We start from the raw sequence: 25,341 nt of genomic DNA on the forward strand, positions 1-25,341 counted from the left end.
AATTTCCCATCCCTAGTGAATACATCCTGTACACTCCCTATATCCTTCTTATAATGAGTATGAGGCTATAATAGTGACCTAACTAATACTTTATTTCTTTACCCTTGTAATCAACACTTCCCTATAAAAACCACATTTTATTGGCACATTTAATGGCTTTATTAATCAGCACTAGCATCTTTCAAGGACTTATGTATTTGAACACCTAAGTTGATCTGTCTATCCATTACCTTCAGTGTCTTTCCATTAAATTGTGTACTGAAATACCTTGTTTCTGTCTTCCAAAATGTATTACCTCACACTCAGCCACATTAAATTGTATCTTTCATCTATCTGCTCATTCCACTATCTTGTATCTTCCTGGAGTCTTTTATAATTTTCCTCATTGTTCAATTCAAACAGTTGTAATACTGGTGTGAAGGCACTAAAATTCACCTTGGTGTCCCCAAGCAATTTGTGAGTCTGGCAAGATCAGTGGAGAGAGAAACAGAATGAACGTTTCGAGTCCAAGTCACATGGACTCGAAACATTAACTCTGTTTCTGTCTCCACACATGCTGCCAGACCTGCTGAGTTTCCCAGCATTTTCTGTTTTTATTTCAGATTTCCAGCATTAGTGGTATTTTGCTTTTAATATACTTGTGAGGGTTGTTTGTCTATTTTTACTTTGCAACACACAGCTAGACCCTGTTTGGGGATCAATGTAAAGAATCCAATAAAATTGTGGTGTAAAACAACACGTTATGCACAAGTTTACTACCTCCTTTATATTGATTATATGCCATTGATGGTGGGAGCATTGTGTGCCTGGTGCCAGCAGGACAGTGCCATTATTAATATAACAGAGCCGATGGACATAAGAGAGAACTTGCAACAGTTCATCTATCCACTTGCTCTGCATGGCATGAATGAAAGTAAGGCAGCCTTTAAGTCACCATCAGGCAAATCTAATGCTGAATCCAAAGGAAGCCTTTGGGGAAACAGAATATTAATTAGCAGCCAAAATATCATGCAGAGTTATTTATTTATTAACTAAACGAGATTTTAAAAAACCATTGTAAACACAAGGGAAAGGTTATTTGTCTCTTGACCTGTTCTTGGAAGAGAGAGATTGCAGCTGAAAAAACAATTAGCAGCATAGCAGGCAGTGTAATTTATTACACTAATTAGTTATGACCCAATGGAAGATCAATTGCAAAGCAGAGAAAATAGTACCAGTTGGTCAACTGAGTTAATGAACAATCTTTTCAAGAAGTCTAAAAATGCATGAATTTTGATTTTCAGAAACTCTACACAAAGGTACGAATTAGGAAGAAAGAATGATCTTGCATTTATATAGTGCATTTGACAAACTGCTTTACATCTAATTAACTATTTTCAAAGTGCAGTCACTGTTCTGATGTAGGAAATGCAGCAGCTAAATTGTAACTCTTTTGGAGTCGCACAATTAAACTAAATAGCAGCTAAATTGTAACTCTTTTGAGCACAAACACATCTCCATCTGTTCCTATTCAGATGAAGTTACATTGTTTACCATTGTGAAATTTGAACTCTTGATCTTGGGGTTACAAACCCAGTACCATAACCACTTGGCTATTTAGGCCAAGCAGCAGCTAAATTGTACATGTACAACAATAAGGCCTCACAAACAGCTGTCAAGTAACTGCCAGGACACAAGGAGAACTCCCCACCCTTGTGTAAACAGTGGTATAGGAATTTTTATGTCCACTTGAATGGCTAAAGAAAAGAATGTGCAGGTGTAGTAATTATGGTTTTATTTAGTGTGTAATGTACCTTAAGAATCATATATGTTAAGGAAAATCACATGATCTGTAGTAACTAATAGCAGAGTAGCACAGGCTACCTCAGGGTCAGGGGAGGCGATGGCATAGTAGTATTGTTGCTGGACTAGTAATCCAGAGATCCAGGGTAATGCTCTGGGGACCTGGGTTTGAATCCCACTGCAGCAAATGGTGGAATTTGAATTCAATAAAAATCTGGAAATTGAAGTCTATTGATGAGCATGAAACCATTGTCAACTGCTGTAAGAAATCTGCTATACTAATGCCCTTTAGGAAGATTCAGTCGTCCTGGCCTATATCCACTAGCAAGCAACCCAGTTGTATCAAATTGCTACAGAGTCACAAAAAAGGAATGAAACTGGATGGATCACCTGGCATCGACCTAGGCATCAGAAACAACAACGGCAATCTCAGTCCTGTCAACCCTAAGAAATCCTCCTTACTAACATCTGGGGGCTAGTGCCAAAATTGGGAAAGCTGTCTCAGACTAGTCAAGCAATAGCCTGATATAGTCATCCTCACAGAATCATATCTTACAGACAATGACATCACCATCCCTGGGCATGTCTTGTCCCACTGGCAGGACAGACCCAGCAAAGGTGGCAGCACAGTGGTTTACAGTCAGGAGGGAGTTGCCCTAGGAGTCTTCAACATCGACTCCAGACCCCATGAAGTCTCATGGCATCAGGTCAAACATGGGCAAGGAAACCTCCTGCTGATTTATCACATATTGCTCTCCCTTGGTTGATGAATCAGTGCTCCTCCACGTTGAACTTGGAGGAAGCGCTGAAGGTGGCAAGGGCGCAGAATGCGCTCTGGGTGGGGGACTTCAATGTCCATCACCAGGAGTGGCTTGGTAACACCACTACTGACCGAGCTGGCCAAATCCTAAATGACATAGCTGCTAGACTGGGTATGTGGCAGGTGGTAAGGGAACCAACAAGAGGGAAAAAACATACTTGACCTCATCCTCACTAATCTGCCTGCCACAGATGCATCTGTCCATGACAGTATCGGTAGGACTGATCATTGCACAGTTGTTGTGGAGACAAAGTCTCACGTTCACATTGAGTAAACTCTCCATCGTGTTGTGTGGCACTATCACCGTGCTAAATGGGATAGATTTTGAACAGATTTAGCAACTCAAGTCTGGGCAACCATGAGGTGCTGTGGGCCATCAGCAGCAGCAGAATTGTGCTCGAACTCAATCTGTACCCTCATGGCCTGGCTTATCTCCCACTCTACCATTACCATCAAGTCAGCGAATCAACCTTGGTTCAATGAAGAGTGGAGGACGGCATACCAGGAGCTGCAGCAGGCATACCTAAAAATGAGGTGTCAACCCGGTGAAGCTATAAAACAGGACTACCTGCGTGTCAAACAACATAAGCAACAAGTGATAGAGCTAAGCAATCCCACAACCAATGGATCAGATCTAAGCTCTGCAGTCCTGCCATGCATGTTGGTGGACAATTAAATAACCCACTGGAGGAGGAGGCTCCACAAATATCCCCATCCTCAATGGTGGACGAGCCCAGCACATCAGCACTCAAAAGATAAGGCTGAATCATTTGCTACAATCTTCAGCCAAGATTACTGAGTCCATCTCAGCCTCCTCCGGAGGTCCCCAGCATCACAGATGGCGGTCTTCAGCCAATTTAATTCACTCCACATGATATCAAGAAATGGCTGAAGGCACTGGATATTGCAAAGGCTTTGGACCCTGACAATATTCCGGCAATAGTACTGAAGACTTGTGCTCCAGAACTTGCAGTGTCCCTAGCTAAGCTACGACACTGACATCTACCCAGCTATGTGGAAAATTGCCCAGGCATGTCCTGGACACAAAAAGCAGGGCATATCCAACCCGACCAATTACCACCCCATCAGTCTACTCTCCTTCAACAGTAAAGTAATGGGAAAGGCCATCAACAGTGCTATATAGCAGTGCTTGCTTAGCAATAACTTGTTCACTGACATCCAGTTTGGGTTCCACCAGGGCCACTCAGCTCAAGTCAGGAGTGTGATGGAATACTCCCCACTTTCCTGGATAAGTGCAGCTCCCACAACACTCAAGAAGCTTGACACCATCCAGGACAAAGCAGTCCGCTTGATTGTCACCACATTCACAAACATTCACTCCCTCCACCACCGTCACACAGTAGCAACAGTGTGTACCATTTACAAGATGCGCTGTAGGAATTCACCAAGAGTCGTTTGACAGCACGTTCCAAACCCATGGCCACTACCATCTAGAAGGACATGGGCATCACATAGATGGGAACACCACCACCTGGAAGTTCCCGTCCAAGTCACTCACCATCCTGACTTTTGCTGGGTCAAAATCCTGGAACTCCCTCCCTAACAGCACTGTGGGTGTACCTACATCACATGGACTGCAGCGGTTCAAGAAGGCAACACCACCTTCTCAAGGGCAACTAGGGATGGGCAATAAATGCTGGCCCAGCCAGTGAAGCCCACACCCGTGAAAGAATTTTTTAAAAAGTGTTGAGATAGAGTAGGAGTTGAAAGCACAAGTTTAGTTGTTGCTGAGTATATTGTTAATAAATTTAATGCTTCGACTCAAGAAGATCAACTCTGTCATTAATAGCACAACTCAGCCATCCTACAACAAACTGGCCACAAGGGTAAAACAGGATTAAACAGAAGAAATCAAGTTAAAAATAAATTGGCACTGTACCTTGCCCAATGATTGTAAATAGCAAGCACTGTTAAAATTGAAGAAATTATCCCCTCTCAAAATGCCACAATTTGGGAGAATTGATCCTTTTGAACTAGCCAGAGACGATTGGTCTCAATACATAGAACACCTGACGTTCTTTTTTCAAGTGAACGAGATTACGTGGGAAAGGAAGAGGCGAGCGATCCTTTTGAGTACTTTTGGGAGCAAAACATACAGTGCCTTCAAAGTTTGATGGCACCCAGTGCCCCAGATTTGAAGAATTTTGATGAGTTAGTGAAGGGTCATTTTCAATCAAAGCCCTCAATCACGATGATGAGGCACAGGCTTAATTCATGAAATAGAGCCATGGGTGAGATAATTGCATGCTACGTCGCAAATTTGAAGCATCTAACTGAACCTTGTGAGTTTGGTATGACTCTGGATGACATGCTCAGAGATCGTTTAGTGTGTGGCGTGTAAGAAGACACTATTTAGAAAGGATTATTGTCCGATGTGAATCTGAATTTCATGAAGGTGCTACGGACAGCGCTGGCCATGGAAATCGCAGTAAGAGATTTAAAGGCAATACAGGGTGTGCATAATGGCGCCATCCTCCACCTCGAGCGAGAAACCTCAGCCGAAAAGGACGTGAAAAAGTGAGACTCTGCTGAGGAGCAGGAAATAGCCTCTGCTAACCAAAGAATAAAGAAAAATAGCTTAGCAGCGAAATCGAAGAATAATTTCAATAGACGTGGTAAACAATCAGTCTTTTAGTGATCGGCAGTTTAAAATATCAAATGCTACTATTGGCACAGAAATGGACATATGATGAGGCAAGGCAAGGAAAGATTCAAGCAGGCTTGTAAACAAAAGAAGAAGCCCAATAAAAGCTACAATGTAGAAGAGTCTGAAACAACAAATTCTGTCATTTACCATTTACTCATTGTTTAGTGAAAGATGAAAAGACAGAACCAATATTCGTCACAGTGAAAGTAAATGGCAAACCTGTTAGAATGGAAGAAGGCACGGGAGCTTCCACTTCAGTAATCGGGGAACATACTTTCAGATACTTGAATAATGGGGAACATCAATTAAGTTTAGATGAAACAGATGCCAAGCAAAAAACATATATGGGTGAAGACATTAAAGTAGAAGGCATAAGCAGAGTAACTGTCCATTATGGAAACCAATTGGCAAAGCTACCAGTGCTAGCATTGAGAGGGAGAGGACCAAGTCTTCTAGGGCGAAATTGGCTAAGGGAGATCAACCTTGATTGGCCACTAAGATTCCAAAAGGAAGCTGGAAGCGTTCCTGTTTTGAAAAAGGTGTGTACAAAGACTCAACAACCTGAAGAAATGCGAGCTGTCCTAAGCCAAAACCTGGAAGAACAGCAGAAGGAACTGGAAATGACCTTGCTTGATGACAGGTGAGCCACATTTGAAGGGAAAAAGAAAACTTGTTGAAAGACATTCACACAATACAAGATTCCCTCAGGCCAAAGTTTGTACCTCTGCAAAAGTATGAAGAGAAACAAAAAGAATTCAGCACTTCTCTGAACAAACTGAAGAATGAGATGGCAGACAGGACACAACGATGTTTAATTTTCCAGGAGGCAGCAAACAAATACAAAAAAGAGACCCAAGAGCTGAAGAATGAGCTAGATGAAGCCATAGAGGCTTTGGAAGCAAAGGTCACACAGCTATCCAACAAGCAGACAGACAAAATTTTGGGAGACTCAGCTACTGAGCTCAGATAAGTTGAGCTTGCATCTGAGAGAAGTCTGGCCACAATGAAGTTATAAAGAAGGCCGAGATTAAAGCCTGCACTAGATAAAAGAAAAGTGCACATTCCAAACAAGGGAGGTAATCTATTTGGGACACCGGGTAGTTTCAAAGGGCCTCTACTTGGTTGAGGAGAAAGTGAGAGCCATAAGAGAGGCACCTGCACCAAAGAATGCCTCAGAGCTCAAATCATTCATATGAATGATCAACTATTATGGGTGTTTCTTACCCAACTTGTCTACAGTGCTGGCCCCCTTGCATTCTCTACTCAAAAAGAACCAACGTTGGTCTTGGGAGGTGTCCCAGAAAGAAGCTTTCATAAAGGTGAAACAATTGTTGCACTCGTCCAATCTATTAGTGCATTATGACCAGACAAAAGAATTGGTGCTGACATATGATGCATCTCCCCATGGAGTGGGAGCAGTGTTCTCTCATAGGATGGACAATGGCACGGAACAACCAATAGGTTGCATATCAAGAATGCTCTCTGTGGCAGAAAAGGGATACTAGCAGGTAGTAAAAGAAGGCCTGACCATTATCTTTGGTGTCAAGAAATTTCACCAGTACATACACGACCGCCATTTTACAATCATTTCAGACCATAAACCATTGCTAGGATTGTTTAGTGAGGACAAGGCTATGCCACCCATAGCTCAGCAAGAGTACAACAATAGGCTTTAATTTTGGCAACATACGAATACACTTTCATACACAGGCCTGGCAATCAAATCACAAACTCTGATGCCCTTAGTCGTTTGCCTTTACAAGAAAATGATGAGCATGTCCCAGTTCCACAGGAACTGGTTTACCGTTAAATTTCTTAGAGTCCTCGCCGGTATGTGCTCGACAGATCAGAGACTGGGCAAGCTGGGACCCAGACCTATCTCAAGTACAAGAACAAGTGCTACATGGTTGGTCACAGGAGTCTGTACCTGATGAAATGAAACCGTACTTCAACAGAAGACAGGAAATAACCAGGCAGGATGGCATCTTATTGTAGAGAGCAAGAGTGATGGTTCCTCCAAAGGGAAAGGAGCCACTTATAATTGAACTACACAGTGCCCATTCAGGAATTTCCCGAATGAAGACCATAGCATGCAGCTATCTATGGTGGTCTGGGATGGATGGGCAATGTCAGCAACTGCAAAAGTTGACAGCTCCATTACACCATGGGAGTGGGCAGGTAGACCCTGGATGCGGTTACACATTGACTAAGTTTTACCTTTCCTGGGAACAATGTTTCTGCTCATTGTCGATGCCCATTCAAAATGGTTGAATGTATATGAGGTGAAGTCACCAACATCGGCCGCTACAATTGAGAAACTACATGAGAGTTTTGCAATTCATGGACAAAGAAATAGTCTTTTCCGAAAATGGCACAGCATTTATGAGTGCTGAGTTTCAATAGTTTATCGGCCTCAACAGTATCACTCATGTGAAAACTACACCGTACCACCCTTCCTCAAACAGATTGGCTGAAAGGGGGGTTCAAACGTTCAAGGCAGGCATGAGAAAGCTAACTAGCGATTCCTTGGCAACCAAGCTAGCACGCTTTCTTTTTCATTACAGGACTACCCCTCATACCACAGCAGGTGTCACACCTGCGGAGTTATTGTTGAAATGTCATCTCAGGACGAGATTGACCTTAATAATGCTGAATTTAGAGGGGAAGTTGAAAAGGAGTCAGGGAAGCCAGAAAACTAGACATGTCTGGAATAGTCGCGAGAGGAAATTTACCGTAGGAGAGCTGGTATACATCAAGAAATTTGGGGAAGGGCCAAAGTGGTTACCGGGTGAAGTAAGTCTTGTGACTTGACCTCTATTTTACCACATGGAGGTGGAAGGCCGGATCATCTGTAAACATGTGGACCATTTAAGGTAGAGAGGGACAAGTCACCAAAATTTGGTTCCACCAATGATCATGACCGGGCCTGTGTTTCCTGTTGAGGATACTCAACCCAGGACCTACATGTCTGATGTTGCTGTAAGAGTTGAGGTTACAGAGCTGCAAGTGCCCAGTGAAGCACCTGATGTTCAGGCAACTCCGGAAAAGGAGGTTCCTGACAAAGAATCTGAAACTGTGCACCTGCAACGTTCCACACGTACCAGGAAACCACCTGAAAAGCTGAACTTGTAAATTCCTTATCCAGTGTAAATTTTGTGTCTTGAAAAAAATGTACTTATAAATATCATATGTATAGCTGAGTTAAAGGGAGAGGAATGTAGTAATTATGGTTTTACTTAGTGTGATATGTACCTTTAAGAATAATACTTGTTAGGGAAGATCTACTACATGATCTGTAGTAACCAATAGGAGAATAATGTGGGCTACCTCAGAGTCAGTGTAGAGATAGAGTTGGAGTTGGAAGCACATGTTTAGTTGCTGCTGAGTATATTGTTAATGAACTTAATGTTTGCACTCAAGAAGTGTCTGCAGATCAGTTCTCATTAATAGCACAACTCAGCTACCCTAAAACAGGGGGATACTGAATTCAAACCACTCTCAGGAAACACTGACATATGAGTGCACAATGTGCTTGCCAATGTTCAGAAAAGCCTCCTGTAACCAGTAGCCACCTCTTTGAAGCTGGTATTTATATTATTTGTATATATTTTGTGCATTGGCAATACTCTCACTACTGGAGGCACAGTATAATATAAATAAAGCACATTTTATGTCTGATGGTGTCCAGGACGTTACTTTCTGGGTGAAAAGTGGCCTTTAGAAACAGTGTATACTCACTTCTTCACTGGCTGGCATGGCATCAGAGTGCCTAATTTGGATCACGCAGATTCAGATGAGTTTGTTCATCACCAGTTGAGTTGCAAACTGGGCCCCGCACTTGTGTTATTTAAAGAGTCAGGAGCCCAACTTGCAGGTATGTTTTGCAGGTGGCGTAGTAAGTTTCTGTATTTGCCAAAGACTATTGCTGTATCCTCTCAGAGTTAGGGTGGGGTGGAGTAGCAGAGAAATAGGTGACCTGTCCACACAAAGGCTGCAATAGGTATGAGAGCTGCAGCGGAAATGCCTCTGGGCATAGGAGGGGGATAGACCAGAGGCTGTGGAGAGGGCAAGCTTCTTGTGATGTCCTCAGCTAACCTGGAGTCAGATTTCTTCATTCTTCTTGACAGTGTCAAGAGGCTATCTGGACCCAGCATCTTGATTTGCATGACCATCAGCATTCTACTGTATGCTGTCCATTGAGGTCCTCACCTAAGTTCTCTACAGCAGAACCTGTCTGGCACCTCAACCTCCAGCGAGTTGGCAAATGAACCAGGGCCTGGCTGCAGTCCACTTATGCCTTGTGACTCACCCCATGCTGACCCCAACTCTATTCGGCCTCCAAAATGTGTTCAGTGCCAGTATCTGAGCTGGAGACTGCGACTGTCAGACCAAGTGATGGAATCTATTCACCTGTGCAGTGCTGTCGCTCTCTTCCTACTTGGGCTACTGTAGTTGGGCAGGGAGCACTTCTTGGGCACCTGAAAGCAGGAAATCGGAAGGGGAAAGTTGGTGTAAGAAAAGGTAGGGGTGGAGTAGGAAGTAAGAGGTCTATGGTCACACCATCAGGAGCGTGCTTATCAATCCAGATAACAGGATGGGGGTGAGCTGGGCATTGAGAACTGATATCCGGCAGGAACCATACTGCTCTTAGCAATGCTGGATGGCACAGATTCTGTTGTCACCAGCCCAATGATGCTGAAAGCCATTTTCTCCGTAGGTTTAGGAAATACGGGCATCTTGTGCCCCATTTTTTCAGCTCTGCTCTCTTCTATTGTGTGCGACTCTGCCCTGTGGGAGGGCAGAATGCTGGTGATGTGTAGCATTCTGTTTAGGTGGTGTCCCTGCCCAAGCTGAAAGCTGGAGGTATGTGGAAGCAGCAAAAGGTGTATGTGAGGCTTGTAGGATTGGTAGGTGTGTGGAGTGAGGTGGATTATGAGGTAAGTCCCGAATGCCAGTGAGTGCTGCTAGGTGAATGATGGGAGTGTGGTGCATTGAGCAGCATGAGGTACTAGTGGAGCAGTGGGTAGGAGATGTGGAGATGCATTCACTGACATCGGCTATCCACATGAGATTTCTTGTTGCACTGCTCCTAGGTCCTCGGGACCAGAATCCAGGAATTCACCTGCCTGGCCATTTGCTTCCAATCCCTTCTGAGGGTTGTTCTTGAGGGATTCCTGGCACTCAACATGGATCCATGGCATCTCTCCTCCTGCTGACCTCCACCATTAATGCCTCCACCACGGCATCCTTCACAATGGAACCATCTCTCTGCCCTGGTTCACTTTGCCACCGACATGAATCGCAACACCAACTTCCTTGAAACATGGCAAACCAATTTTTAGCCCAAAGTTCTATATCTAAAACATTAACCCAATTCTCCTCTCTTTAGATGCAGATGGGCCTGTTATGCATTTTAGGCATTTTCTCCTTTAATCTGTTACTGACCCAAAGCACAAATGCAACAATATGACAATGTCCAGGAGTAAAGTGCCTCCACTTGAGAACTCAAACACTTTGGGCAGGATTTTACGCTGATTAGGCAGATGTGCGCATGACCTGATCGGACATGAAATCATGTGGGATGATATCGGGCGAGCGTCCTGATGTCACCCCACGCTCATGCAATATTTCAGTTGGTGGGCGCCGCAAAAGTCAGAAGCGCACCAGCCGACAATTAAGAGGCCGATTAAAGTCATTAATGATGCAATTATCTTTGATTTTATGTTGCCCATCAAACTTATGGTTGGCACATGGGTTAATTGGCCAGGGGACCTTTACATTTTTCATGAAACCTCATCCAAGGGAGGGATGAGGTTTCCATTATTAAATGAAAGAAAAATAAAAATATATGGACAGCATTTTTATCATGTATATGTTCAAGTGATGGATTGTGAGGGTTGGACATTTTTTTCCTGATTTTAAAAACTATATTTAAAACTTTTCAGGTCTTCAGCTCCCTGAGGCAGCTCTCTGCCTTCAGTGAGCTTTCGGTAAGCACACGCCCACACCCATGCTGACCTCAGCGCCTGCCCTCCTCCGTCCCCACCCCGGCAATGCAGAGCTTATCAGTGTGCGCTTCACGCCATTAATTGGCCAGCCAGCACGAAATCGCGGTCAGAGGCCGAATTCTGTTGACGGTCCATTCCTCAGTCGATCCTGGATCCGCTGGTTGTGCCTGTCTGCCGACCTAAAAATTCTGCCCATTAACTAGCCCAGTATTTCAATGCAGTACCAAAGGAATACTACACTGTAGAGGCACTGTCTTTTAAATGCTATATTAAATTAGGCCCTGTCTGACCGTTATTGTGGTTCAAGTTGATATAAAAGATCTCATGGATGAATTTGATAAAGACCAAGTAGTGCTTCCCATGCCTTGGCCAACCTTCCTTTCTCAAATTATACCAATCAGAAGTGCATGTCAGGAATTGAAGTGAGGTGTCCACATCATAGGTCACACAAACCTCTGTTCATTAAAATAGTTGTAAAATCATCTTCCAATCCAGATTCTTGAAATGGAGTAAGCAGAATATTATGGAGGGCGCAGTTTCAGACATGAGAATCTACTCACCCAAGTTCTCATTTATTCCTGCTATGAAAAGCTTTGTGCCAGGACTCACAATTCATAATATCCACACTTATATACATTACCCAATTCAAGGAGTTCATCAGATCGACAGATGACAAAAGCCAATAGTCAACATTCAATCTACTGGCCCGAATAAATCCAATTACAGTTTTCCTATCAGTGTGCAATAATATCCATATAATCTTCTATCACTCATGTTGCTTATTATCTATTTTACTATGTAATAAATGGAACTAGTTTACAGCATTAAAATAAAATTGATTTAGAAAGGTTTTTGACTGTATTTGCATACTAATGGCTTTAATTGCCTTATTAATGTGATTGGAGGTTGGAAGTTAATTAATTTATCATAGGAGTTGGATGAGAGCTGTCATTTTGGATCATTAAATTTTCACTAAACTGTTGGTTAATTAGTTGATTTTAGTGGAAAGTCACAGCTTTGATCAACCATAAAGAAACATTTAGCTTTGTGACTGTTGCAGTGCTTTGGTTCAGCTAACATGATGAGCAGATGACTTCACTGGACCAAAGAAAACATAGCTAAGGAGCAAAGAAAAACCACCAAGAGGAAGTAAAAGAGAGGAAATAAACAAAAAAATGAAGGAAATGAATAAGAGCCATATTTGGCAAATTTGAATCCATAAAACCTTTGCCGAGATTCATTTACATTTTTCCAAATTTCTCTGTTTCTCCTGTAGGTGCTGACTCTTTCTGGGTCTGGTTCCACAGCTGTGCCCTGCTACATCTCTCGAGTGGTCATTCCTCAATGATCAGCCAAGATGGTGAATGTCACCAGGCTATTTGATTGTGGAATATTGCAGCTGAGCCCAACACTGTACTGAACCAATATCCATACACATGTATTTTACAGCAGGAGTTACTGGATCATAGTCAGACACAGACTGATATTTGTTCCTTCTATAGACCTGCGGCATTGAAGCCAATATTATCCCCGTGGCTTTCCTGGCTGAGATCAGTTAACAGCACAAATTGGGGATTTTGTGAATACAGGAATAACAACTTGCATTTGTATAGTGCCTTTAACATTGTAAAATGCCCTAAGGCACTTCACAGGAGTGTTGTGAAACAGATTTGACACTGAGGCACATATTTTTTGAATATTTGTTCATTGGATGTAGGTGTCACTGGCTAGATCAGCATTTATTCCACATCCCTGACTGCACTTGACAAGGTGGTGGTGAGCTGTCTTCTTGAATTGCTGCAGTCCATGTGTTGTAGGAACACCCACAGTGCTGTTAAAAAGGGAGCTCCAGGACTTTAACACAACAACAGTGAAGGAACGATGATATTGTACCAAGTCAGGATGGTGTGTGGCTTGGAGGGGAACTTGTAGGTGGCGATGTTTGTATGCATCTGTTCTACTTGCCCTTTGAGGTGGTAGAGGACATGGGTTTGGAAGGTGCTGTCAAAGGAGGCTTGGTTAGTTGCTGCACTGCATCTTGTAGATGGTACACATTGCTGCCACTGTGCACCAGTGGTCGAGGGAGTGAATGTTTAAGGTGGTGAATGGGGTGCCTATCAAGTGGGTTGCTTTGTTCTGGATAGTGTTAAGCTTCTTGAGAGTTGATGGAGCTGCACTCATCCAGGCAAGTGGAGTGTATTCCATCACAATTGGAGATTCCGTCACAAATGGAGATGTTAGGACAGATGACCAAAAACTTGATCAAAGAGGTATTTTTAATGAGTGTCTTAAAGGTGGGGAGATGCGGGAAGTTTAGGCAGGGAATTCCAGTGTTTAGGGCCTAGGCAGCTGAAGGCATTGCCACAATGTTGAAGTGATTAAAATTGGGTATGAGCAAGAGGCCAGAATTGGAGGAGCTCAGAAATCTCAGAGGGATGTAAGGTTGCAGAAGACTATGTAGAGATATTGAGTGGGCAAGACAATTTGAAAACAAGGTTAGGAATTCTAAAATTATGGCATTGTTGGACTGGGAGCCAATGTTGGTCAGTAAGCATAGAATGATGGGTGAACAGGACTTGTTAAGGATCTGGGCATGCTGCATAAATGACAGTGGTGAAAGATTTCCATATGTGTAGCTAGATCGCAGGCAATTTTGCCATGCATAGTTGGCTAGTTTGGCAGGTTTCAGCTAGTAAAACAAATTCAAATGGGCACTATCTAGTCTTCAGGGAATTTTTTAGGGAGGCTCAGTTCCAGGAACAGCTTACTTGAATATCTCAGCTGCCAAACCACTATGTTGCAGAGTATGATAATTTTTAAACACATTGAAAGCCAGACACAATCAATTCCATATTTCATGGCTGATTAGCTTGTGGTTATTCTATTTATTGATTGCAATGAAGCAAAGCATAAGCAGTAATATCCAACAAATGGAAGTGTGAACCAAATGTGGCATTGATTTAACAAAGTATTATTGTGAGCAATTAGAGATAGCAACTTCTGCTACTCCTATGGCTTGAGAGAAAGGACTATTAACTGTCAAAAAGAAGGTAAGATTTCAGAGATGAGTAGCTGCATTTATACAAAGTGTGTGAGCAAAATTGCAGAGGCATAGAGAAAAATAAGTACAGAGTGATTTTCCCTCAATTGAGCTTACCATAGTGCAAAAGACATTGTGTGAAATTCAGTTTTAGTGCACCTCAAAATGAAATTTTCCATAATGAATTTGATACAAAAAGTGAAGAATACAGCACAATGTTCAGGCTACTAGCAGAGCAATCAAAAGGGAATGTAGTAATTATGGTTTTATTTAGTGTGTAATGTAACTTTAAGAATAATACTTGTTAGGGAAGATCACATGATCTGTAGTAACCAATAGCAGCCTACCTCAGCAGACAGTGTAGAGTTAGAGTTGAAGTTGAAAGCATATATAAAGTTGCTGCTCAGTATACTGTAAATAAACTTAATGTTTCCACCCAAGAAATGTCTGCAGATCAACTCTATCATTAATAGCACAACTCGGCCACCCTACATCAAACTGGCGATGAGGATAAAACAGGATTGATCAGAAGAAATGAAGTTGAAAAGAAATCAACACTGTACCTCGCCCAGTGATTGTAAGTAGCAAGCTCCATTAGAATTGAAGAGGTCCACTTGCAAAAAGCCAAAATTTGGGAGAATTGATGTTTTTGAACAAGCCACAGATAATTGGTCTCAATTCATAGAATGCTTCAAGTTCTTTTTTCAAACGAACGAGATTACGGGAGAAGAGAAGAGGTGAGCGATCCTCTTGAGTACTTGAGGGATCAAAATCCACAATCCGATTCAAAGTTTGATAGCACCCAGTGCTCCAGTTTCGGAGAATTTCGATGAATTGGTGGACTTCATGAGGGTCACTTTCAACCCAAGCCCTCAGCCAAATGCAGAGGTTCAGGTTTAATTCATAAGATAGAGCCCCAGGTGAGACAATTGCATGCTACATGGCAAATTTGAAGCAGCTAATGGAACATTGTGAGTTCAATACGACTCTGAATGACATGCGCAGAGATCGTTTAGTGTGTGGTGTGAAAGAGCACACTATTAAGAAAAGATTATTGTCCAAAGTGAATCTAGATTTCAAGAAGGTGCTAGAGATAGTGCTGGCCATGGAGAGCACAGTAAGAGATTCAAAAGAAATACAGGGTGTGCAAAATGGCGCCGTCCTCCGAATCGGGCAGGGAACTTCAGCCAAAAAGGGCATGAAAAAGTGAGACTCTGCCGAGAAGCGGGAAACAGCTCCCACTAGCCGAAGAATAAAGAAAAATAACTTAGCAGTGAAATCGAAGAATAATTTTAATAGAAGTGGAAACAATCAGTCTTTTAGCAATTGGCAGTGTAAAAAAAAAATCAAGTGCGACTATAATAATGGACATATAACGGGGCAGTGCAAGGAAAGATTCAAACAGGCTTGTAAACAAAAGAAGAAGCCCAATGAAATCTACAATGTAGAAGAGCCTGAAACAACAAATTCTGACATTTACTCGTTGTTTAATTGAAAGTTGGAAAGACAGAACCAATATTTGTCAGTGAAAGTAAATGGCAAACCTGTTGAAATGAAGTAGCACGACAGTACAGTAATTGGGGAACATACTTTCAGTTATTTGAATAATGGTGAACATCAATTAAGTTAGGGATGAACAGCAGCCAAGCTAAAAAAATGCACAGGTGAAAACATAAAAGTAAAAGGCATAAGCAGAGTAACTGTCCATTAGGGAAGCCAATTAGCAAAGCTCCCAGTGTTGGTATTGGTATTGAGAGGCAGAGGACCAAGATTCCTAGGGTGAAATTAGCTAAGGGAGATCAATCTTGATTGGCCACTGAGATTCCAAAAGGAGGTTGGAAGCACTCTTGTTTTGAAAAAGGACTCAACAACCTAAAGAAATACAGGTTGCCTTAAGTCAAAACCTGGAAGAACAGCAGAAGGAACTCGAAAAGACACTGCTTGATGACAGAGCCACCTTCAAAGGGAAAACAAAAACCTGTCAAAAGGGCTTCACACACGAAGGTCAGAGTTTGTACCTCTGAAAAAATATGAAGAGAAACAAAAAGAATTCAGCCCTTCTCTGAACAAACTGAAGAATGAGATGGCAGAGAGGACACAATAATGTTCAATTTTCCAGAAGGCAGCAACCAAATACAAAAAAGAGATGGAAGATCTGAAGAGTCAGCTAAATGAAGCCAAAGAGGCTTTGGAAACAAAAGTTGCAGAATTTTCCAAGAATCAGACAGATAATGAAAGTTTGAGAGACTCAGCCACTGAGGTCAGACAAGTTGAACTTGCATCTGAGAGAAGCCTGGCCAACAGTGAAGTCAAAAAGAAGGCCAAGATTAAAGTCTGCACTAGAAAGAAGAAGGCACATAGAAAGAAAATATTGAAATACTAATGGGGCCTTAATTCTGGCAACATACGAATACACTTTCATATGCTCTCCACAGTGGAAAAGGGATACTTACAGATAGAAAAAGAAGGCCTGTCCATTATCTTTGGTGTCAAGAAATTTCACTAGTATGTACACGACTGCCATTTTATAATCAGTTCAAACCACAAACCATTGTTAGTATTGGTTAGTGAGGAGAAGGCTATACCACCCATAGCCTCAGCAAGAGTACAACAATGGGCTTTAATTTTGGCAACATATGAATATACTTTCGCACATAGGCCTGGCAATCAAATCACAAATGCTGATGCCCTTAGTCATTTGCCTTTACAAGAAATTAATGAGTATGTTCCAGTTCTACAAGAATTTGTTTTACTGTTAAATTTCTTAGATTCCTCACTGCTATGTGCTCGACAGATCAGAGACTGGACAAGGAGGGACCCAGTCCTCTCTCAAGTACAAGAAGAAGTACTACATGGCTGGTCTCAGGAGCCTGTATCTGATGAAATAAAACCGTACTTCAACAGAAGTCATGAAATAACCAGCCAGAATGGCATCCAAGTGTGGGGTGCATGAGTGATAGTTCCTCCAAAGGGAAGGGAGCCACTTTTCATTAACTACACAGGAATTTCCCGAATGAAGACCATAGTATGCAGCTACCTATGGTAGCCAGGGATGGATGGCAAAATAGAAAGTTTAGTAAAGCACTGTGTGCAATGTCAGCAACTGCAAAAGTTGCCAGTGACAGCTCCGTTAAACAATGGGCCAGGTCGACTCTGGGTGCAGTTACACATTGACTACATGGAACCTTTCCTGGGAACAATGTTTCAATGTTTTGATGTGATATTTGCTTCCACCTGCGATTGGCTCCCAACCCCAATTAGCAGCTGGGCAGCATGAAATGCGCTGAGACTGGCTGAGCTTTATTGGTGAGGGTGGGAGCAGGGTGGGCACTGGGTCCAATGGGGCTCTGGATGTGGGGGTGGGATTTAAAAGTGGACTGGGAGCTCCCTTATGGCTGCCATGAGGTAGTCAGAAGCCTCAGGGAGCTGTATGTGTGTCTGTCAGACAGAATGGATATTTTCTGTCAGAGCTGTAATTATGGCCTCAGGACCTTCATCCCATGTCAGGCAGCGGCAATGCCCACGGGCACTCTCTCTCCATTTTACCGTGTTCTTCTGGAGGCAGTGAGTGCCCGGGGAAATGTATTGATCCTGCGGGACTGTAAGAGTGAGCCCAGGTGAGCGGCCATGATGTTGTGCGCCATACTTGGCTCCAGTGCAGGAAAAGGTTCAATGGCCTTCTGCATTCTGCCAGGGTGAGTGGTAAGCTCATTAGGAACTGTGTATAGATGTCTTAGTGGGTGGCAAGACTTGTTGGTGCTCATGGGTGTGAAATGCAGAGTGCCAAATGTTGCATATCCCTGTGCCTTGCGAGACTGAAAAATGTGCCTGGTTGGCTTGCAACCATTCTAAGGTGAGGTGTGCAGATGTGATGGGCACCCACACCTGTGTTTCTTTGGTGGGGGAATGGCTGCTATGGTCTGGCATGAAGATGGGGAGGTGGGGTGGGGCTCATGAAAACACTTCTGTCCTTATAGGAGATGAGAAGTCATAATGCTCAGGAGCGAGAACGAACAGGTGGAGGTGTGCCCAACCCCCTGGCTTTGATGTAGGTGGAGGAAGAAGCTCTGGAGATGATCTGCAAGTGTGGAGCCAGGTTGTGGAGAGGCAGGGGTGTCAGAGAAAGGTAATGGTCCAGTGGACAAGGAAGAGACTGGGATGGGGTAATATAGATGTAGGGCAGTGGCAAATGGAATGAGACGCTGTCATGACACAGCAGTTGGTAATGGCTGAGTTATTTAAAATCCCAGAGGGAAACTTTAAACAACTGTCATAACCTATATTTTTAATTGGTGTGTTTGAGATGCAGCTTTAAATTCAGGAATAATCCACCAGTTCTCAAGCGGTTTTTATATCAAATTACATGAGACATTTATTATTTTCCACAAGTTAAACATATACACATGGCTACAGATTACTACTATCATAGCTTTTTAACAAATTCCCAAACCAATCTCCACTAAGGCAACAACAACCTTAAGCAGACACCAGGCAAGGCATTTTCACCTTACAAATTCAAAATGAGGTTCCTTTCAATTTGCTTCCTGTGCAGACAGTTGTAGGCTTACAGCTGCTTTGATATTACATACCTCTGCCCTGCATACACAAAACCGCTTTGTTATATCCAACACTTCTGTTTGAATGTAAATTCTCATTGTATGTGTGTCTGTCAGTGGCTGAATGGATATTTTCTGTCAGAGCTGTAATTTTGGCCTCAGGACCTGCATCCCTTTGAAGTCCCTTTGAACTCCACCTCTTCTAACAATAAAACCCCTCCCATAGTACCAATTTTATTAGTAATATAAACATTAATTGGTGTCTCCTAGCTAGGTGCAAGATTTCACTCTCACTCTTGAATGTGCCACTCAACAAAATGCAGATGTACTCTACTGTTTACATTTCAAAATTATCATACATCAAAACATCCAAACTAGCTGGCTTTAATCCAATTAACACACACAGACACACCCACGGACTAAACCTCTATTTAAAAAAATTATTTCCAATAACATTATGTACATTAATAGCTTCATGACAGATGTTTAAACCAATAGTCCCTGTTGCTTGACCATTCACAATGTGAGGCAGTTGTCCATTGTGAGAAGCAACCAGAGTGCATGCACTGTGACTTGGAATGATGTTTTCTACTGACATTTTCTCTTTTTACTTCAGATGCACTATCCTCATAATGCCAAGCAGACTCTGAGGACCCTCCCTTGACCCATGAGGAGGGGCCAATCCCAGATGCAGTTGCATCACATCCTCCCTTTGCACCAAGCACCAGCACAGACACAGGCATGTTGGTGGGTATTAGTATGTCAGATCAGATGGTACTGCACAGTGGTGAGGGCACATCACACTCACCTGAGGAGCTGACAGAGGCAGGGAGTCCCCAGGGTGCCGGCAGTCAGAGTTGGAGACCAGGACAGTGCTGAGTCCGAGACAGATGATGAGCCTCTGGGGAGGTGGTGGCATTGTGGTATTGTCACTGGACTGGTAATTCTGGGGACCCAGGATAATGCTCAGGGGACTCAGCTTTGAATCCCACAACAATAGATGGTGGAATTAGAATTCAATAAAAGTCGGGAATTAAGTCTATTGATGACCATGAAACCATTGTTGATTGTCGTAAAAACCCACCTGGTTCACTAATGTCCTTTAGGGAAAGAAATCTGCTGTCCTTACCTGGTGTGGCCTACATGTGACTCCAGATCCTCAATAATGTGGTTGACTCTGAATAAGGGTAATTAGAGATGGGAAATAAATGCTGACCTAGCCAGTAACGCCCACATCCCATGAATGAATAAAAATAAGTTGTCCATCAGGCGGCAGATGCTGGATGTCCAACGGGGTGCATGGGAAGGTCTGGCGGACAATGCTGAGGGTTTGTGTGCCATGGCCCCTGTCTAGGAGGATTCCTTGAGGTGCATGAGCACACTCTCCTTCATTGAGAGAGTGGCAACTCTCTTGGAGAGGCAGCTCCGGGAACACAATCAGGGGATTCTGGGGTTGCCTTCAGACCTGCAAGCCCACACACTGGCATTGACCTCAGTGATGTGATACATGGATGAGGCACCTAGTACCTTGGCTGGCTGCCTGTCCATCAATGTTGAGCAGGGAGGTTCAAACCAACCTCATGTTGACAGATGAAATGCAGCTCACATCTGCAATCTCCTCTCAGCACAGTGTGGATGATGGCAGCAGCTCCTCTGCCTCTCTGCCAGTGGCCGTTGCATTTGATGAGACCCATCTGATGAGGAATGCCCAGCCATGGCGTTGGACTTTCCCACCCAGACGGGTCTTGCACAGGCTCAGCCAGCCAGAGGATGGCCGCTGAGGCAACAAGGCTGACAAGGCATCAGAATTAGCAAGCTGTCTCCAACCCAACTGCCAGCGAGGGCTGGGGGGAGGGCACCAAGGCGACACATGCAAATTGAAGTTTAGACTATGATCACAAAAGGGGTTGTCATGGGTGATTTATGCTTCCTTGGCACGTGTGCGCTGGTTCATATATGGCTTCATTATAAAAATGTCTCATTAGGTGCAACCTGTGGACAGCAGAATGGGAAACACCCCATAGGTCTCCCACTGAACATCATTCTTTGGAAAGGGAATAGGCCTGGGAGTCGCATGTGACACAGAGGGAGAGATGCAAACTTTATTTCAGAGGTCGGACTTTGACTTAAGGATGACAGGATTGCCTCATCAGGAAAGGTCATTCAGGTGGCATGACCCTTGCAATGGCCTTGCCTCTTTGCATTGGATGCTTAGCTGAAAGCTCTTGCAATCAAAGCCTTCCTGGTCTCCCTGCCTCCCATAGGGATTCTCACATTGGCTTCTGTCTCCTCACCTGGGGTCTCCCCTCTCCTCCTGAGACCCAGCACTTGAGACATCCTCTGCAGCATGAGGAGCAGGATTGCTGTCTTCATCCTCCAATTAATTTGACAGAGCCAGTTTGTGCAGAGTGCAGCACACAATGACATTAAGCAAGACGTGCTCTGAAGGATATTGCAGTGCTTCCCCTGATCAGTCCTGACAGCAGAACCTTATTTTCAGCAGCCCAACTGTCCTCTCAATAATGGCCCTTGTAGAGGCATGACTTTGATTGTACCTCTTCTCTGCTTGTGTCCTTGGGTGTCTGAGTGGTGTCATGAGCCATCTTTTCAGGGGATAACCTTTATGCCCCAGGAGCCAACCATCCAACTGAGCTGGAGTGTCGCAGGATGTACACATCATGGCAGCTGCCAGGAGTAACTGGTGCAGACCTGCAATATCTGAGTCTTATGGTTGCAAACGATTTGGACGTTGATGGAGTGGAGGCCTTTTCTGTTGACAAAGGCACCTGGCTTACCTGCTGGAGCCTTTATGGCCACATGCATGCAATCTATGGCTCCCTGGATGCAGGGAGACCCAGCAATTGCAGCAAAGTCCCTGGCTCACTCAGCCTGGCTGGCTTCATCAGTCTGGAAATGAATGAAGTTATTGATCTATCTGAACAGAGCGTCAGTGACTACCTTGCCACAGCTGTGGGCAGCAGATTGGGAAACACCACACAGATCTCTCACTGAGCCTTGAAACAAACATTATTGTGACTGGTCCCAGGCGAGGTCTCCCAATTTGTTAGCTTCCTGAATGGGACAACAATTTTGTTATGCTCCTGGGTGAGGAGGAATGAGCTGGCTACCCTTCTTTATTCAAACCCTTTGGTTGGTCACGGCAAGGTTAATTTAAAAGGGATCCCTTCCCCCTGTGGATACCTTTTCCCAGTCCAAATGTATTAAAGTTTTAGAAGGAGCCAATTTAATCAGGCTTTCTCAAATCGAAGAAAGAGTAAGTTTATTAGTTACTAAAAACACAAGAAAAAAGTAATAAAAACACAACACATATACACACAGATCAGAAATGAGAAGTTGAGTCCAAATACAAATTTTAAAAAAATATATGAGTCAGTCTTTGGCTTGTCTATGAGTAGTAGATGGCGAAAGGTTACGGATGTTAAGTTGAGTGATTCTGGTAGAGCTGACTTTGACAGTTTAGCAGTTGGTTTGGAGACACTTGGTTCTCCAGGTTGGCTGAAGAAGCTGCCCTATTTCCTTTTCGATTGTGGTTTTGCTGACTTGCCTCCAGCAACAGAGCAAGAGAGCCTTTGCCTGCAAGCTGCAGGGGTGCCTAGCTGATCTTCTGCTGCCATCACTTTCACAGCACACTAGTACACATGGATCAGGTCTGCAGCTAGCTTTTTAACCTACTTCCTTGTGTATTCCTGGAAAGGTAAAAACAGACATGTCCTTCACCCAGGGTCTGTCTTCTTTTGACTCAGACCATTTCCACATTCTGAGGTATAACTCAACAGGAGGTGGTATTGGATATCTGCTGGGATGTGGCAATCAGTCTCCATTGTCTCCGCAATTATAGGAGATTAAAGTTTAGTCTTTCGCATTTCATCTCTCCCCATCAAGTATCTCTGTCTGAAATAGGCCTTGACACATTTTTAGGTGCGGAATTCCATGTTCTCTCAGGACTGGTCAGTCAAATATATTCCACATCGGAATTTTCCAGAAAGTGGTTACTTTACCTTGTCACCCATCTTTTGCTCAGTGTGTCTTTTTTGAAAAAACACACGTCTTCCGGAAAATGTTCAATACACTTGTAAGTAATTAGGGGCTGTAACCCACTGTCGTGACAACCTGAGGCAAAAAAATTCAGGGCCACTGTAATCTTAAGAGCCACCGGCAAAGGATGGCCACCTGCATAGTTTGAGGCAATCTCTGGGCCAATCATCTGGAAAATGGAGGTCACAGTGTCTCTGGAGAAGCACTAGACCCTCAGACATGTCCAGTCACAAGGGTGCTACCTGTAAACTCTGACTGCAGGATAATGGTGTCTTCTGTGGTCCCTTCTGCCTTGCACTTCCTGCTGTCCCTGCATGCCCTCTGGTTTTGCCTCTCTTTCCACAGGTCGCTCTCTGGGATGATGCCTGTAGACACCAGGCCTCCTCTCCCTTCTGGCCCTCTCCCCCTCTTCTGAGAAGGTTCCTCCAGCACAGTAGACAATCCCCATTTGCTGAAATACAGATTGCATGGGATAGTGCCCTGAAAATGCTGGTAAACCAAAGAGTCCTCCAGAACACAGAGAAAATGCAATAACCTGTCTGAAAAACACCTCCAACCAACTTATAGCCAAACACTACCTACTCAACTTGCCAAGATCATTTGCTTTTTATCCTGCCCTGCATCGAGTTTTAATTAAAAATGTGATGGCCGCCTCGCAAAATGAATTGTGCACCGAGCGTACTATCGCATGGGCAATATAAAATCCTGGTGAATTGCCTTTTTAGTTAGCCTAAATGCCCTTTTACTTGCCAGCGGGTGTGTGCGAATGCCCCTCCGACATTTTATTGTGCGATGTTACCTGAGATTGGGACTGTTGCATGCCTGACACTGTAAAGTTCAACGCATTGTCTTTTGTAAGCCCAACAGACAGCTCCGATCTCATAGCCCAGATGACTCCACTTTTTGTACTGCTTTATGGCTATTTTTAGTTTCACTTCCTGTCTCAACTGGAGCCCCCATACTTCCTCCAATAATAAAGCTTTTCTGCTAGAAAGTTTCTCAGCAACTTTAAACTCTCAACGTTAGGTCAGATGGATGCAGGTTCGAGCCGTATGTTAATGGTTGGAGTTCATAATTTAAACTGCCACTGCAATGCAGTACCGGTGGAGTTCTATACAGTCAGACATGCTATCTTTTGGATCAGATGCTAAACTAAGATTCCATTCACTCTTCAAATGGATGTTATGGAGCCATAAAGAATAATATGGAGTTTGTCTTGGTCAACAGAAGCAGATCCTAGCAAACAGAAGCAGATCAACTGGTCAGTCATCCTGTAGCTGTTTATGGAATCTTGATTAGTGGTATTGGCTGTGGCTCAGTTAGTTTCATAATCACCTCTGAGTCAGAAGTCAGAAGTGGGTCAAGCTCCTCTCAGAACATGCCTGCTGGCTAATTAAATTCATTATTGAGCAACTTAAAGGCCATTATCCCTGAGCCCTCCAGGCTCCTGAGGAATGTCCCAAACCCTTGCAGGTCTATCGTGTCTCCTGAAGACCGTCCAGCAAATGCTGTTGGGCTTGTCAGCAGCCTCCAGAGGGCACCCATCTAACCCTCCCAACCCTCCCTTGCTACCAATCGCCTCCACCCCAACCCCTCACCCACCCAAACTCACCCTGGTAAGGACCTAACTGAAATACAACCAGCAGCCACTGCTCTTGATGGCGCTGCCTGTACTGGAGAACTGTCGGCCTCTAATTGCTTGGCAGCACTTGGGGTGGGATTTCCGCCCTCTGGAGGATTTAATTCTGTGGGAGTCTCACACTGCCCACTTAAGTGCCCGATTGCATTTCAATTGCATTGGGCACCCTTGGAGAGGTGACATGGGTTTCCCACTGGTGGGTTGAACCCACCTCACCTACACACAAAAATCCTGGCTGGTGTTCCAGTGCAGTACTGAAGGGGCACTGCACTGTTGGAGGTGCCATCTTTTGGATCAGACATTAAACTGATGCCTAGACTTCCCTCTCAGGTGGATGTAAAAGATCCTATGGCAATATTTCAAAGAAAAGCAGGGGAGTTATCCCCAGTGTCCTGGCCAAAATTTATACCTCAATCAATATTGCTAAAACGGATAATCTGGTCATTATCATACTGCCGTTTGTGGGAGTTTGATGTGTACATGTATGTTGATTTTCTCCTTCTGTAAAAGGTAGAGAGAGAGATGTTTAACTCTGATACTGGATACAAAAAATGAAAAGGTATTCCCTTTCCTCACTTCATGGGCACAAAATCCATTTCTTTTCCAAATAGGTGGGGTGGCGTGGAGGGGAAACGGGGTGGTTAAGCAGACGTGGGAGTTAACTAGTTATTCATTGCGGATGTTTCTCTTGGCTAAATATACACCTGCAGTTGAAGAATCAACCTGGGCTCCAGTTTGGCAATTTGGCTGAGGTTGGAAACACATGAGGATC

This window comes from Carcharodon carcharias, chromosome 15 (assembly GCF_017639515.1).
Source record: "Carcharodon carcharias isolate sCarCar2 chromosome 15, sCarCar2.pri, whole genome shotgun sequence".
Taxonomy (NCBI): Eukaryota; Metazoa; Chordata; class Chondrichthyes; order Lamniformes; family Lamnidae; genus Carcharodon; species Carcharodon carcharias.